Consider the following 15,386-nt stretch of genomic DNA (forward strand, 5'->3'; position numbering starts at 1 on the left):
ATTCTAGGAAGACATAGAAAGAGTAATGAGGTTCTAATATCCTCCATTTGTTAAATTATTAAGTCAGACAATAAAGGAAAATCCATCTTAAATTAAATCGAATGAATATTTCTTGAAGTAAATAACTCTGTATTATTCTTAAAGTCTGTGTTCATCACTGCACCCGCTCATGCAGCGGTCAGTGCTAAGTTATCCCGGTAGCTCTTGATTTCTTCTCAGGGTATCCATATTCCGCTCATAAAATCTGTGATTTTATATATAGTTATTTTACGTGGTTTCGGATGAGAATCAGTCCGCTGGAATACGCGTCACGGGAGTACCTACACGCACAAGTACGAACCTGTGGCCGATAAGTTCAAAGGAATCTCTTATCGCTTGTAGAACTAATCAATTGCTTATTTCTATGAAACTTATTAACTAACTTAAAACTAGACGTTACCCGAACAGAAATTAAAACACAGTCACTTACTAAGAAAAAATATAAGGTTATTTATTGACTAAAATAATGTTCGATGTTAGATGAAGTGAAATCTGGGTAGTATAAATTGAGTAATATTTAATCATTGAAAGACTAGAGTCAGCGCTGGCTCAAATAAAATAAAATAATTATAGCTTAAAATGTTTACATTCTCTCATAATTAATCACCAAAAATTATTTATTTATATAATTTTTTCGCTTCTCTTTTTAGCATACACCGATGAATAATTTAATCGTATGCTATCGCCGATTATAAATAGTTAATATTCTCCACAGTAACCAAGAATATTCTTCAAATCTGTTGCTCCGCTCGTTTCTGCGTCTTGCTTCTACGAATGTTATTTCTTGAGTTTTTTTCTTAAACAATTCTTCCGCTGTTATATATTTTTTAAAACAATTCAAAATGAACCTCTACTGTTCTGCAGTGACTTCGAAAATTATCCGTTACGTGACGTACATAGCCTCCTATACGCTGCATGAATATGAAGTTCATTGCCTTAGTAGATCGCATGGGCCATACCTTCCTACGCCGCCATTTTGTAGTTGGTCTTCGAGATGCGAACGGGCACATCACCAATGTTCCAGAAAGTCATGTCATCTGACCTCTACTGAATCATTAATTCACAGTACAGTGTCGTGACCTCGTTATATCAAAGGTAAGAATGGTTGAACCTACGCAGTTACCGTAATATAAACGCGTTCTAGGGCTCCATCACTCCATTTTATAAGTCCTTTGGTCCCTCAAAACCGTAGAATATTAGAAGCAAAGTATTGTACAACATTAGGGAATTATTTGTAAAATTAATGGTTTCATTCATATGCAATTCACCTAATAAGTTTGGTAATATTGAATTAAGTTAATATAAATGAAATTAAAACATTCGAGTGAATGGTATTGACAAGAAATGAACATTAAAATCAACAACTGTAAAAGTGTTGGATGCATCCATTAAAATAAGGATAAAGAATTATATCAGTTACTATTTACAATGTCTCCGATTAAACTTTCTTGAGAAAACTAAAGAACGCATTTAGAATCGTCAAGTGAGTATTCAGATAAGGATTGGAGTCTATGTTGCCTTGATATCGGTTATTCTTCGAATAAATGTGAAATTCAGTTCATTAATACCTACTCCCTACTCATTAAAATGATACATGTTATTTAAGTTACACTAAATGTTTGTATCCATACAGGTTAAAATTCTCAATGAAAATCATCACAAATACTTCTCATGACCTGGATTGACTAGTACACTCTCATATGCTTTGCCGTTTAAATATTCATATTCATATGCTCAATTGCCTCTTAGTCACTCATATTTCCTTGTGTTATTCACCGTAAGTTAAGCTATGTCCACTGGAAGTCGTAATCACCCTCAAAATAATGTTATCGCAAGATTTAAATTATAGACTTAAGATAATATGACCTTAATTCAGGGATAAATATTAATTTAAGTGCGTATTTGGTTGTAAGAAGCGTCATCACACATATCCTACTAAGTTATTATCAAACATACTACCAGTGGGAAATCTAGTTGGTTGGAAGACACTATCTACGATTAGAAATTCTTGTGTGAATATATATGTCACCAGTGATCTGTCTAGTAGCTTGAATATTATCCGAAATGAGGTTATAAACCGTGAGAGTTGTCAAAATTATCCGAAATAATTCAGTGAAGGCCTAAGTACAACCATGTCTACCTGCATGATTATTCAGATGATCTCAACATGGATAATAGCGCTGCCCATCAGCGTCTAGATCGTATCCTAAACTACGTGATTCTGCATAAGATTAAGAACTACCGTTTGGAATTGGCAAAGATTCAGTGACAATCTCAGAAAACATCACTTGAAAATCACTTCATCTCACCTGCGACAACTATGACTATTCACTCGAAGAAAAATAAATAAATATGACCATCATAAGTCACTATCATCCTTATACCATTTCTATAATATGTCAATTATCACTATTACTTCACGTATAATAAATCTCTCACTATATTATATGCATATCAATTCATTAAACTGCACGCAAAATGTACCACGACATTCTTAAAATATCACCTTACTTCCTACCGTCATAGTGTCAAATTTAACATTATAACTCTGAGCAGTACAATGCCTTATTCCTTCATAAACACTTCCTATATACGATCTCGTACCATGTGACCTTAATTATATTAGTAAACACTCGTATTAATACCAACTTCACACTTTACTCTTCACTGATAATAATAACACTAATCATTTACTCTCACATGTCATTGGAAACATTACGATCGGAATATCACTTGGTGACCACGCCTACTAATGGATCTGACGTTACACATAGATGAGTACCTACTTCCTACAACCTTACCTAGACGTTTGTCTACGCACTGTCTTCGCACGGAAGTACACATATCAACATTTAATTATAAAAAGGTAATGTTCTCTTACTTACGAAAACGACTCAGATAATGGACTTAGCTTGTCTTAAGGTGGTCTCGATGTCTTCTCATCTCCGGTCATCTGAGATTAGGATCTCGCCATCTGGTTCCTTCACGAGTGATCGGGTTCATCGTAGCTCCTCACAGCTGATTACTGGTCATCTGGGCTGATCAACATCGTATCGCCTCATCAAGGTCCAAGTAGCGTTGCCTTGCTTCTTTACAGGTTCATAGTGGAGTCTCGTATGTATGGAACAGAGCAACAACAAAATATGTGATTCATTGCAGTCATTCTTCAGTTATTATATCTCTTGGGAAGCTTAAATTGTGTAGGTTCTGTTATGGTACAGTTTAGTTCAATATGACAGCTTCAAATCGGCTAGGATAATTGCTAAGTGTTTATTCTGTTTGGAAAATGAAGTTCGCTCTTCTATGTTTTTGTTAGTGCAAGTGCACTCGACAGATGATCAGTACGTATGCTTTTTACTATTGAGCGGTATCCGATAAATTTATATATGCTCTGCGTCAATTCGTGACGTATCTCTAATATAATCTGGGTAATCTCCTTTTTATTGTATTTTAAATTTCGCGCAGCGATTAGATCTTGATAATAGATGTTATGCGTGTAGCCGCGAATTATATTTTCTTCTAAATTACGCTGTTTACTTCAGATAAATAGATTCTTTCAATCTAGTTCGATGGCTTCTTGCTGCTTCAAGGTCTGATTGTGTAATAAATGATGAGAGAATTTTTTTTATAATAATAGGTTTAAATAATGTCCATTTGTCGTTCTTTTCCTGCGCCTTCTAGACATGGTTCTTTCCGTAACCAACCGATGAAAATAACTACATTTCCGTTCGTATTGACGTTAAATGCATTCACATTAACATCTTAATCGCCGGGACTCCATATTTGTTCCCACCAGCTCGCATAAAGAACTGTGAAACGGCACAAGGTTAACCGAGAAGCAGAGCATCCCTGTAGTCTTCTGATTCAACACCTTTTTAAGTATTTGTGTCAGTCGGCTCACTTACCCACTGTCCACGTACACCGGTGATCTCGTGATCCGATTGTTGAAGTCTTGCGCAATGATGCGACGTACGATCTGAGGAAATACTAAGTGGTTCCTCCCACCATAAAACAGACAATTTCGGGTGGTCACGAGCATGAATTATAGTCATAAGGTATGCTAGAGACTTCAGTTGAATTAATTGTCGAATGTCAACTAATAAATAGAATAAACTAATAGCCTACCTATTTACTATTTAGTTACTTTGGAATTATGTTTTGACTACCTTTTTAACACTGAAAATAAATCCATCTATTATTTAAACCTCTCTGTAAGAAGAGGACAGTGAATGCAAATGGGTATTATTTTCAAATGAGCTGAGTGAGAGCCCGTCATGGCGTACGATTCTTTCAGTCTGCCATGGCTCTGTATGCCTCGCTGCAGTGGAAGTTCGGCTTCCCGCCAATGTCCACTGTGTCCATATGAACTGTGTGTGTGTGTGTGTGTTGTGTCTCACTGAGCCGTGATTGCGTACGATTCTCTCAGTGTGCCATGGCTCTGTATGTCTCACCCGCAGCGGAAGTTCGGCTCCCCGCCAATGCCCACTGTGCCGAGAACGAACCGTATTTGTGTTGTGTCTGACCGATCCGTTAGTGAGCAACTCAGCACTGTCTGCTGGGAGTCAACTGAATCCTGTGCCGCGAGCTCGCCGTTCCTGTGAAGCGATTCATTCGGACACTTGAATGAATCGATGCACTGGTTCGAATCATACACTCAATTGCCAACACTAGTGCGTTGCGAAGATAGCGTAACGTTCAGCTTACGGAGACAGATACCGTCGGCGGATCGAGTGAGGCTGTAGGATATCCGGAGAATCAGTGCCTCTTGTAAACCTTACAATTCATACTTCTCTAACCACACTTCCGTATTCTATAAACTATTGATATTGTACGACAAATATATGAAATGCAAACAAATTTACTCACATAACTAACACACCGACGTTTCCATTCGTAATCCCTCTACATTTTTCTGCTGGCTTTTCTGTACGGGAGTGAAATCTGGGTGGACTTAGGATATCTTATTCATTAGAAGTAACAGACATAAATGTAGCGAGAATGACTGGTGGTACACATAGGTGGGAACGATGACAGGGATGTACTCGGAATAAGGAGACAGAGGTTGAACTCAATGGATGAAGTTGCACGCATCAAACGGTTTCAGTGGTGTGGTCAAGCGAGGCGAATAGAGAAGGCTAGGTTACCTAGGAGAATAATGGACTACGTCATGGAGAGTAAGAAAAGTAGGTGGAGACCAAGGAGACGAGGGTGAAACTCAGTTTCTAACGATTTAAAGATAAGAAGTACAGTATACTTTGTAACTAAGCGAGGCTACATAGCTAGTTACAAGTTGAGGATTGCCGTGGTCTTTACCAAAGAGGCTTGTAGGCTGAACGCTCAGAGGCAAAAAAGGCTAATAATCGATAATAATAGTAATGTTTTTGGCTTTGCGTCCCACTAACTACTTTTTCGGTTTTCGGAGGCGCTGAGGCGCCAGAATTTTGTCCCTCAGGAGTTCTTTAACGTGCCAGTAAAGCTACCAACATGAGGCTGATGTATTTCAGCACCTTCATATAAAACCGGACTGAGCCGGGGTCGAACCGGACAAGTTGGAGTCAGAAGGCCAGCGGCTCAACCGTCTGAGCCACTTACGCCGCCGCATAAAAGTCTATAATGAAGATGTAATATATGCATGTATATACACTGACAGAGCAAATGTCATGGGATAACGGAGCACTGATACGCAGGTGTATTGTCTGCGCACTACACGCCCTCTCTGCCAGCGGCAGTTGTATAGGAGACCTTGTGAGCAGTGACTGTGCATGTGACAGGTGTAACATGGAACGTCCTCGTAAGCTGACACCGTTCGAATGGGGTATGGTGGTCTGTGCCCGACGGATGGGAAGTGCGATTTCGGAAGTGGTGCGGGAATTCGGCTTTACACGATTAACAGTGTCCAGGGTGTATTGTGAATGGTTGAATGCGGGTGTCACAGTCCACAACAGACGAACGACCGGCCGTTCAGCCACGCTCGATGACCGTGACCGGCGACATCTGAGACGGATTGTCAATAGTGACAGACGGGCAACCGTGCAACAAATCACGGCTGAACTCAACACAGACCGTGTTAGACACGTCTCCCAATGGACAATCCGTAGGAACATGGGTTCTATGGGTATGGGAGCCGGCGCCGCACACGGGTGCCACTGTTAACCCAACGTCATCGTGCACAACGACGCGCATTTGTCGCCAGTCACCAGGGATGGACACTGGAACAATGGCGTAACGTGATATGGTCGGACGAATCACGATTTCAACTGCACCATGCCGATGGGAGGCACCGTGTATGGTGCAGACCACATGAAGCGATGGATCCCGCCTGTCTCTATGGTGTGGTCCAGGGCGCTGGTGTCTCTGTTATGGTGTGGGGTGCATTTTCCTGGTATGGACTGGGCCCCTAGTTGTTCTGGAAGAGACTTTGAATGGTACGCGGTATGTTGAGCTGCTCGGAGACCAAATCCACCCATCTTTGGTCTTCCAGCGCCCAGACGGTTCTGCGGTGTTTCAAGATGATAACGCGCTGCCACATCGTTTCCACGTCACCCGAGAATGGTTCCAGGAACATGCAGCGGATGTCCAACGACTGCTATGACCACCCAGGAGCCCCGATATAAACCCTATCAAGCATATCTGGGATGTCTTGGAACGCAGATCCTGCACCCACGAAGAGACCAGCATTGGCGGCCGCTCTGCAAACGATTTGGTGTCAGCTGCGTCCAGAGGACTATCAGGGACTTGTCGACTCACTTACACGGCGTCTCACTGCAGTTCGCAGGGCCAGAGGATGCCCCCACACGCTATTAGGTGACATTCCCATGGCATTTGCTAAGTCAGTGTATATCTCCCAATTGTTAAGTATTTGTTAATAATAATAATGACAATAATAATTTCGAAAAGGACAGTAGACATCGAAAATACTGAGAAAGAAGGACGCTAAGTCATAAGGAAAAGTGTAGGCCCAAAACTCACTGGCGAATGATACAGACTCGGAAACAAACAGGAATTCGAACAATACACAGAAATTCACAGTGACATTAGAAAATGCTCATTTAAATTTTACGGACGCATCAAAATAGTGAACTTAGACAGCCTTACAAAACAAAGAGTCGAAATTTATGAAAATAGTAGTAAAGCTAGAAGAGGCACTATGAAATGGATCCGCGAAATTAAGAACGACCATAAACGAGCAGGAATCATAAAAGAATCACTTCTGAAACGGGGGATCTTTCGACCCAAAATTCTCATATGGCAAGTTGGCTAAGAGCAAAAGCCGAATAAAACGACCGTAACAAGGAAGGAAAGAATACTACTGAAAAATATTTGAGTGCAGGAAAAACCGAACAAACAAAGTTTTTAAGTACTTTACACAGTCTCAAAATAATAATAAAGATAATATGTATGCATGTTCAGTCCTCAGCCCGAAGACTGTTTGGATTCTCAACAACTCTGCCATCAGCTGTCATAGATGGCCTAGACATCACTGAAGAGGTGTACTAGGGAAATGAGGAGTCTGGTAGTGTCCCGTTGCTTTCCTCACTGAGCCAGAAGTAGTTATTACATATCAATCTGCCAAGCCCACTGAAATGCATGCACCAACCGACCCTATGAACAGCATTTTTCACACCATTCATAGCAGCGACTGCCTGCATAAGGAATGGCATTACTAACATCGCTCATACCTCCGTCGCTTTCATAATGTCAAAGCCATCGATAAGACTGAGACAAATCAATGAAAGTAACAAAATAATAAACTTAATACTAAGTTCAAACATACCACGAATTTTAAACAGACAGTTCGTACACGTAGGGAGAAAGATTTTATAAAGATATCTAATTTCATAGACATCTGTCCATTGTCCACTAGACTCCTGCTCCCAATTGAGCTTACTCCGTAAGCCAGCATACTATCCAGCGCCATGTAACTATCTAGGTACATGAATATGGTGTTTGGTATACAGCTGTCGCGGCCCATTATCAGTATGGGCATCTTGATCATCTTCGGCCTGCACACCTGTATACGGGAACCCTGTACTCTGACCCCATCACTCACTGTGGTGCAGGTTCATAACAACGACCGACTGTTCTAATAAATACCACGCAAAGGAGATCAACCAGTGTCAAAAAATCATCAGAACGAAGCGCCAACCTCAGTCGAGGAACTAATGAAGATGAAAGGAATGACGGTGAGTGATTTGGGATAAGGAGACGGAAATAATAATAATAATAATAATAATAATAATAATAATAATAATAATAATAATAATAAGTTCAAGCATACAGCGCTGAAGATGGTTATCCGTTGTTTCCCATTTTCACACCAGAAAAATATGGAGGCTTTACCTTAATTGAGGCCACGGTCGCTTCCTTCCCACTCCTAACCCTCTTATCCCATCGTCGCCATAAGACCTAACTGTGCCTGTGCGACGTAACGCAGATTGTAAAAGAGCAACAATAACAACAAACACAACAACAACAACAACAAAAAACACATACACGCACTTATACTTGACAAGAAATGACAACATTTCACTGATTATTGCTATTTACAAAAGTCTCTTGTCCTCACAGCGTGACAGTCTTTACTCGGAACGGGCGATCTCCTGTAAACTTGATTGATAGGTTTCAGTTTTCACTTTCACTGCGAACGTACATCCGTTGACTATCACAATGCACGATAACTGCAGGCCTACACTTGGCTTGAGTCCAGACAAGACCGATAACTTGCACAATGAACTCACGTGACCACTCCACACACTGAACTTCTCTGCTTACGACTTGTAACTGACTATTCAACATACAAAACTGAATAACAACAAAACAACGCACTCTGTTGGAGGCGAGCCTGCTTTTATATACTTGATAATGAAGTTATAGTATCTTCGAGGTGCGGCCATAATTTAAGTGTTCAAGTTTCGCCTTCCACAAAATTCACGGAGACACAAGATGAAGGATACAACAAAAGTAGAGGTAGTTACGTACCCGCTGGCCGGCCGGTGGTCCCTCAGTTTGGCTCACTCATCCCTTCCAGGAACTACCGAATGGGGCCTCGAGGGAGCTGACAGTCGCATTACCACGTAACAGTATTTAAACGAACTTTTTCTCTCTAGCTTCCAGCGTCTTCCACCCAAATTTCTCCATCATTCTCGTCACACTATTTCTAGTATTAACTGGACTGGACTGTCCTAGAATCTTTTTCTATCGCTTTTTCCACACTCTGTTGAGGTGACGGATGTGAACTGTGTCACATATGTGTTCTTGGTCCATTTTTACTTCCGGATGCCCTTCTTGACTTAATTAACACTCAGGCCTGATATAATTGTAGAACTGTGTAGATATGTAAAAGAAACAAACTTATAGGAAAGACAAGTAGAATTTTACTATCAGTTAATAAATATGCCCATGAGAAGTAGCAAATTAAAGAGTGGGTAAGATGGAGAGGATCCCTTTTTTCATTATCCATGGGTTCTTTTTTTCTTACAAACACTAGATTTTGTTTGAAGTTGATTTTCATTAGTCTCGCTGTTAGTCACAAGCCAGAATTTTGAGAATCTTACAATTTATCCAGTGTACAAATTTTAACGTCTTAAATGACATCCTTCTACTTAAGTACAATTGCAATGAAATTACGCATGGTTTTCTAACTATACTTGTGTGTGGGTTTGTATATAGAGTGTAACAATAAGCTGGGCCAAACTTTTAGGACATATTCCTCACATTTACCATAGAAGAAGAAAGTATGTTACATGGACATGAGTCCGGAAACGCTTTATTTCCATGTTAGAACTAATTTTCTGCAACTTTACACAGACATGCACTAATATAAATACAAATAAATAAAAATAATAAAATAATATTGAAATAAATAATAATAAATATAAAACCCTAACCACGTAAGTGCGAATAATCATTCTGAGTCAGTCATTCGGACGAAGCTGTGTGCTAGGCTCTGATGCACTGTTAATGGTAAGGTCACCGACGCGCATGTTATACAAGACGTACTGCAAGTATCAGATGAAGACTGTAGGAAGTCAAATATAACTGAGCGCGAAGGTGGAATATAATCGTGAAAATCTTCTTACGAATGCTACGTGAGCATAGTGTCTGAACTTGGTGATTGGTTTTGGTATTGCTTTGGGTTAAGCATGATTTTAATCGAGGTTTACCAATTAACAGTGTTTAGACTGCTGAAGCGAAGTGTGTAACTTGAGTAAGGATGTAACTTAATCAAACAAGGTCCGTTAAAATCAACGCGGGGCGGTCATCGATATGAGTGTCCACAGTCTAGTTCTATCCAGTTCAGGAGGATGAGTTCAACAAACTTTCCTTCTAACCTATTCTTTTCTATGTAGTTAGTTCCTCTTTTCCAGTAATGCAGTCTTAAAATTCAATATATTATAACGCAGCATGGGCAGAACGGAATGTTACTGGTATGAAATTGAAAGAGACAATAGGATCATCTATAATATAATGTGATTTAATAATTGGTTTGGCGAGAGTTTCATCTAAATGGTTTTATGGAATACATCGGGGTAAAACCTTTTAATAAACAGAATATTAATTTTTAACGTAAATGTTTCGTGGAGTAAAGTCTTTAACAAATGATTATTATGAGTCACTTAATTTCGATTTCATTCAAGCCTGATGTGAATGAAATATTACCGAGATCTTATTTCTTGTTCAGTTTGTTGTTGGAAGGAAAGTTATTTGATCTATGCAGGGGGAGTGATATTTAATATGGAATTTTATGAGATCTCCGGCAATCAGTGAAACAATTTCGACATTATGTCAAGGTATAGGCCATGGCAGGTAATTTAACGAGATGTTATACAATGCCACATATGGGACGTTATTATTGTTATTGTTTATGATTATTATTAATATTAGCTTCTATATAAATACAATATAAATGACCGCGTGTCTGTACATTGACTATTTTGGACAAATTTTCATTCAGTTATCCGTTTCAGGTGTAGTAATCACCATCTGCGTATTTTTAGCTTTGGTGTCTGTTTGTTTGTCTGAGTTCTTATAACTTGAAAACTACTGGATATATTTCTACCCAACTTCATATTTAGAATCCACCTGTCCTTTGGTAGGTTTTAAGACCAATATTGTCTCTAAATCCCTGAATTGATTGGGGGTTTATTCGAAACCGAAACCGTGATTTTGCATTCCCACAAAATATACACAATCAAACTAAATGGAAATCTACCTGCCTTAATGGAAATCATTTTCTGAACCTTTTTTCTCATGTGTATAATTTCTATACGAAGATTAATAAAGGTGATATCATTAACGGGCCGTTTTTCTGTACAAGTCCCACCGGACTTACGAGCGGGTGATTCTAAAGCCTATTTCTTATAACTTGAAAACTGCTGGAGATATTTCAACCAAAGTTCATATTTAACATCCACGTGTCTAAAGATAGGGTTTTAGGTCCATACCATGTCAAATTCCCGGAATGGACAGGGCGTTTATAGGAAACTGAAACAGTTATTTTACTCCCCCACAATATATACAATACCAACCTGACTGGAAATCGAACAACCTTGATGGTAATCCATTTCTAAAATCTTATCTCATGTGCATTTTTTCTATAGAAGAATTAATAAGGGTGATAACATTAACGGACGGTTTTTTAGTACAAGTTCCACTGTACTTAACTCAAAAGGTGGTGCGTGTAAAGTTTATTTCTTATAACTTGGAAACTAGTGGAGATATTTCCATCAAACTTCATCTTTTGCATCCACCTGTCCAAAGGTAGGTTTTAGGTCCATACCATGTCAAATTCCCGGAATGGGCTGAATATATATAGGGAACCGAAACAGTGATTTTACTCTCCCACAGTATATACAAGACCAACCTGACTGGAAATCGACCAACCTTGATGGAAATTCAATTGTAAAACTTTTTTCTCGTGTACTTTTTCTCGATGGGAGGATTAATAAGGGAGATACCATGAACGGTCGGTTTTGCAGGCGAAGTCCATAGCCCAAAAGGTATCGTACGTGGAGCAGATTCCTTATGTATATAAATAAAATCGTAACGACCGTGTGTCTGTACGTTGACTATTTTGGTGAAATTTTCGTACAGTTTCAGGTGTAAAATCGACCATCTGCATAATTGTTAGCTTTAGTATCTTGAAAGTCCTAATCCCCCCCCCGCTTCCCCCTAAAGCAAGATTGCGGCACAATCTGCCAGACGAGCTGGAATATTGAAATTCGGCAAAATTATATGTCTTAGCATGTAACCGACGGAAAGCTTCCAAGATTTTTAAATATTTCACATTTTACCCCCGAAATATATCGAAATATTGAGGCAATTTTAATGTCGGTGCAAGTCTTCGTTTCAAGGTATTTCGTGCCTAAACTGTAAGTCGTATCGCAAAACGGATTGTACGATCTTTGTTCAGTTTTGAATGATCTGCAACTTTGATCCCGTGACGTTTTGTCGTATCTCTATTCCTTATACGTTAGATTTTCCTCTATCTCTTGACTGTTCGTACATTTTGCAATTTGTGCACTATAATTCATAGTTTGAGTAACTTATATGAAAGATACAATCGTCTAATTCTACACAAAGATTGGTCCACTGAGTATCCATATGTGAGCCAAATTCTATGTGTGCAGCTGTCACATAGGTATGCAAAAATAATGCACTGTGAGAATACCGTACCCAAATTTGCCCTATTCAACGTTTCTAACTGAATATGTATATAGAAGAGTGTAGCACAGAATCTTAGGAGGCAAGCCATGTATTATATTATGGTATGTCACGTGGAGGAAGCTGCGATGTAATATTATGATTAGTATCCTGAGATAAGTTTACGATCACTATGATGTTGTTATGTAGCCTACAGTATTTCATCTTCCCTCAGTTGTAGTGGAAATCTAATTTATATGTTGAACCTGTCCAGAGATCATCATTATTATTCGAGTGAGTAAATAAATTCTCCTTAGTTTCGTTTTGATATGTGCATGAGTAGTTACGATCTTCTTACAGGAAATATACGAACCACTGGGTGCCTGAAATACTTACTTGATATCATGTGATCGATTACGACGTAAAAGGGAGGTATATATTTAATTAAAGATTTACATGTTGATTTGCTTGTTTAGTATTTGTCGTATTCTGCATGTGCATGCAGCTTTGCTGGTGGCGTTATTTCTTTATTTGTGTGCGTATTTTAATTTTACAGCGAGGTCGCTTACTTGAAACAGCGTTGATCTGTGTTTATGTATGAATTTTGTCATTGTTGCCGCGTATCATAACGCCATGGACGTTTTGTCTACAATCGGATCGAGTATCTCGTTTAGATTTAACAAGCTTATTTGATCTTATTTTCAAGTATTATTTTATTCATTTTTGATATTGGTGTAAAGCATTATAACAAAGTCTAAATAACGGATCTTATGAACTGAAATTGAAATAAATGGAAACCAAATGTCAGGTATAAAAATAATCAGAGATATTAGAATTACATAAGGAGTCTATGTATTAATTGATGAGCTTCAGTATTTTAGATTTTCTCGTTTATGATTTTTTATTTGCTTCCAGACCTATGTACGTTTCTGAATTCATGTTATTGGAGTTTACTTGTCGACTGTGGAAATCGAGTGCTATTGTCATGATCGAGACTGCATTGTTCGGATAGGAACCATCTTATTGTTGATTGGAAAGAATTAATCACGACAGAGAATCAGGTAAGAATACTTTGTTGTTTTTGTTATTCAGATTCTCCACCCACACTCTTTCATACCGTGTGATTCAGCCGATCATTCCAATGTAGTTTTATGCAACCAGCAATTTTAATTCCGTCCTGAAAACATCTGCTCTGCTCAGACAACAGAACCGGATATCTTGGTATTTACCGCCTCCCCATGATAGGACGCCGTAATATTATAGCCGTATTAAACACTGGAAGGTATGCGTGTGCCTTTTAGATCATATTAACCTGACACGCCGGCGAAACACTAAATTGATATTGTGACCGCAGTAACCTTGTTACATGCTATAAGCTGCACAATGTACCATACGGGGCCGTAGCGGCGGAGAAGGTATACGTCTGAGGTTGGGGGGGGGGGGTCGAGTCCGGAGCGATAGCTCCATACTTTCGTAATATTTGTTTGATACGTATCACACGTAATATAAGTTCAATGCCCGCTTTCATGCAAACTGTGTGTGAAGGAATGTACTTGTGGCCCTAAGAATGGCCGATTAGTTAGCAGGCCGGACAGATACGGATCGGAAATAATAGGAACAAAACTGCCCTGAAAATGTTTTATCGCAGCAAATGCTCGATGTGATGACCGTTTTGGTTTATGCGCATTCGAGGCCGGTGTCCAATAGATCGTCTTGCGCGCTGAAGCATTCCAGGTGTAATTGCTCGCCAGGCGTCCGTGACGAATTGCCGGAGCTGGTCGGAGTTTCCCGGCGTTAAATCCGGTGGTCTGGTGGGCCATGACACAGGACCTCCTCGTCCTCTCCATTTTCCTGGCAGTTCCTCGGATGAAGTCGAATGTGGTGGAGCTCCATCCTGTTGTAACTACAACGTCAAACGATCGTGCAAGGGTACATCTTCCAACAGCAGTAGGAGTTCCTGACGCCAAAAGTGCAGGTAGCCTGGGCCCGTCCAATGACCTTCAAATAAATAAGATCTAATCAGGCGATCCTCCAAGATTCCACACCACACATTTATTCCCCATCGTACTTGATGGGCTGTCTGTCGCACCCAATGACGCTTGTGCTGACTCCAAAACTGCATGTTGTTGGGATTGACTTGCCCGTTGTTGTGGAAGAGCGATTCGTCTGAGAACAAGATGTGCGATACAAAGGCTGAACCACTGTCCAGCCTGCCTAATAGCCACCGAGAGAACTCCATTCGAGCTTCGAAATCTCGCCCATGGAGCTCTTGGTTTATTTCAAGGTGATATGGATGAAATGTAGAGTATGTTCTTTCAGTATTTGCCAGACGGATGGCTGGCTGGTCTTCACCTGTTGTATAATCGCCCTTGTAGAGATGTATGGATTATTACGAGCTGCCCCCAGAATGACCTCTGCGCTTTCACCCAATGTAACGGGCCTATCGCGGACTGGTGACTGCTTGGAAATCACGCCTTTTGTCCTTAGACGTCTTTCAATACGGCAGAATGTCGTAGTAGCCGGGTGTCACCTGTCGGGATACCGTTCCTGGTACAGAGGTAGTGCCTCGCACGCATATTGTCTTGCTTCCCGATAAATGATGAGCTCGTCAACGTATTCCCCTGTAGAAAACATGCCGAATGACAGCAGAGATTACATTCAGGCCCTAACTAGCGGAGCATGCACAGGGTACAAGATGAATAACA

The sequence above is a fragment of the Anabrus simplex genome, chromosome 1, assembly GCF_040414725.1.
Source record: "Anabrus simplex isolate iqAnaSimp1 chromosome 1, ASM4041472v1, whole genome shotgun sequence".
Lineage (NCBI taxonomy): Eukaryota > Metazoa > Arthropoda > Insecta > Orthoptera > Tettigoniidae > Anabrus > Anabrus simplex.